Source organism: Microtus ochrogaster, linkage group LG5, assembly GCF_000317375.1.
Source record: "Microtus ochrogaster isolate Prairie Vole_2 linkage group LG5, MicOch1.0, whole genome shotgun sequence".
In the NCBI taxonomy this organism is placed as follows: Eukaryota; Metazoa; Chordata; class Mammalia; order Rodentia; family Cricetidae; genus Microtus; species Microtus ochrogaster.
In genome coordinates, this window is record NC_022031.1 from 58,067,712 (window position 1) to 58,071,177 (window position 3,466).

The following is a 3,466-nucleotide window of genomic DNA, read 5'->3' on the forward strand; positions in this document are numbered from 1 at the left end:
TATGTTTGAATGTACTGATTACAGATAAACTATAATTTTATATAATTATTGAATATATAAATTTATAATAATTAGCTTTTATTTCCTTTGAAATATTAGCATATTTAATTTAAGACAGCCAATAATGTTCAGATGGATTAAAATTCTGTAAGTCTCTGCATTAATCACAGATAATTTAGAGACTTGAGATTTAAAGATGCTGCTTTAATAAGACAGACCAATTATGTGTCATTATCCAATGATGCTTTGAAAAATGGCTTTTTAATTACTGCTGTTATCCATGGGAAGTAGAACTGCAAGGACACATTTATGAAATAATGTTCCTTCCATTCTTTTTCTCCCATCACCTCCCTTGTGATGTTGCAGAGAGATAACTTGGAGATGACCATGGAACAGGATGGCCTGCTCGTAGCTCATGAGCTTTAGCTAGGATGGTTGCATAGAAAAGCATGGAGGCTGAGAAAAAATATGAGCACATCACTCATCTTTAAGAGCCCAGAATGAAACACTTTAATGGTTAGACTCATGATTCCTTCTCTAGTTGGGTTCACATCGGACATTTGTATGAAGCAGGGTGGAGTTGGGTTATTGCTTTGGACTGAAAGATAATTCTGAAGGATCAAATAAATAGGATGATAGTATTTTTTTACTATAAGTGATTTGGGGCCAGAGTAGAATAAACTGATTTTATCTTGTATTGTCTTATTGCCAACACTAGAAGACTTATCAGACTTTGATTTGTCATTTTCTCTAGGTATTATTCCAACCTTTAAGAAGGCTCATTCACGTTCTTTTCCCAAACAGAAAAAATGTATCTTATTGAAAAGTAATTATTTTATCTCAGAACATGTAACACTTAATAAATACAAGATTTGTATGAAATACTGTCACAGTTCACCATAGCAAATTTCCTGATGTTGAATAAATAAGCTTAGGATAGAACACACCACTTTATTGTTTCTTTTCATGTTTGTCCATGGGGGATAGTATATACATATATGTATATTTGGGTGTGTGTGTGTATGTGGGTGTGTGTGCACATTCATGTATATACAGGTACATATGTCCGTGTACATATGATGGTCAGACTGTTATTCTCAGGAACACTGCCTACTACATTAAAATAGGCTCACTTGCTGACTTGAGGTTCACTCCATAGGATAGACTGTTCCCCCAGTAAGCCTCGAGGATTCTCCTCTGCCTTCCTAGCACTGGGGTTACAAGTGGGTGCCACCATACTGTACGGTTTTTAACCTGAGTTCTTGGGATACAGTCCAGGTCCCTATATTGACAAGAAAAGCATTTTACTACTGGGGTTACAAGTGGGTGCCACCATACTGTACGGTTTTTAACCTGAGTTCTTGGGATACAATCCAGGTCCCTATATTGAAAAAAAAAAGCATTTTACTAAACTACTCTTCAAGTCTAGATTAGACTATTTAGAAAATAATCACTAATATAACACTATAAGCTTTCTATCCAATGACTTTTTCATTAGAATCTAAATGACTGCACACAGAGAGTCAAGTCTATACCTTAAAGCTAGATAACTTCTTTGTAGATCGATGGACCTTGGGAGGCTAAACCTTTATAGATTTATGTTTGTACTATTTTTGTCACTGATTTTGAAACTATTAAAAATAAATTTTATATGCTATCTAAATAAAGCCTTTGAGGAACTTCAAAGTCCCCTACAGAAGTTGAGGAATTTATGGCATGCATTTTTTATTGTATTTTATAATGTTGAGGATGGAACCCAGGGCCTTGTGCATGCTAACAGAGCACTTTGTCACTGGGATAGCTATACCCCAGCTCCATATGGTACATATTTTAAAATACACTGACAGAATTAAGTCCAGACCCTTCATCAACTTTTGAAGCCATTTTTATTTTGACCCCTGTCATAGAATTGGGTTTCTCTTTTGTGATGTAAAAGACCTTCCAGACTTATTTGGCATTTTCTGGGAAGATTCATTCTTTTCCATCTGTGAACTGTATGGGAAGACAGATACCATTCTATTCCATTTCAGTATCATAGTTGAAGCTTTTATAACAAAAGTGGATATATCAACAGAAGGAATATTAACCAAAATAAAATTCAAGCTTTTAATATTTCATGTGTCAAGGAAGTTTTTACAAATAAATGAAGACCCAAAGAAATGGAAGAATCTGTTTTGTTGTTTTGTTTGTTTGTGTGTTTTGTTGTTTTTTATACCAGGAATTATGAAGCAGATAATTATGAAAAATATAATTGGATAAAGGAGGTATGATGTAATGGAAATAGACCAGGTGGAGCTTATCAGTAACTGTATGTTTTGATTATCCAGAGGAATGGATGCTGATTCCTCTGATCACAGAGGGGAATACTCCTGTGTGGTCTTCTGAAATAGTTCTTTGGGTTCATGACTAGCTTCAGGGTAGAAGAAGGAAAGATATAGTTAGTCTTCTTGTTGCTGATGGTTTCAAATGCTGAGATGCTATCAATTGGGCAGCATTTTCTGAATCCCATCAATAGTTTTGTATTGTTCTTCCTATGTTGGATTTCTCCTCCTTGGCCTTGGAAAACTTTTGATTATTGAATTTATGTCAGGTCTCATATTCTAAGTCTGCTCTTTTGGAGCCAAGGGGTCTTATACCCTTTGCTCATTGAATGGTACATGTCATTCCCTTGTTTATGCATTCTCTCTTCTTATACCTAGAGGAGGAAACTTCAACTGCTTGCAACACTCAAGGTGAGAGTTGGACATGCCCCTTGCTGCTAGTCCTTCCCCACTGTTTCTCAGCTGGGATTGGCTGACCTGCTTGGTCAGTCTGACATGGATGGAGTTATAGTCATTCAGAAATGGGTTTATCAGAAAATGATAACACGCCCACCCTCATTCCTCAAAGTCTTTCCCTTGCTCTTAAAGCAAGCCAAGAGCTTTTGTAGATGTGGCTACCTGAAGGCAATTTAACATCTGGGTACACTTTATTCTGAGGTGAGAGTCATCAATATTGAGGGTGTCTCTGTTGCTTAGAGCAAAATAGTTTGCAGAAATTCCTATACCTTTGGAAATTAGCAACTGTCCAGAATAATAAAACTGGATCTAATTTTTCATTGAAATTGCCATATTTTGATGTATTAATTATACTGAAGATCTAAAGTAAAGAAAGATAGAGTATTAACACCTAGTCATGTCTGGTCCAAACATGCATAGTACTGTTTATCTAAATGTTGGTCCTTCAACAACTAGTTTAGGTGGGAGAAAACCAGGAGAATATCTGTCATGATTTGGAACTTAAATGTATCCCCCAAATGCCTTCACACTAAAGGCTTGGTGGCCAGATTTTGGTACTTCTGGGCAGAGGCAAAATCTTTATAAGATACAGCCTACTAGAAAGAACATCTGCCGCTGGGCCATGAATTTGAAAGGAAAATTGAGACACCCCACCCCTTTCTCTCTCTCTCTCTCTCTCTCTCCCTCTC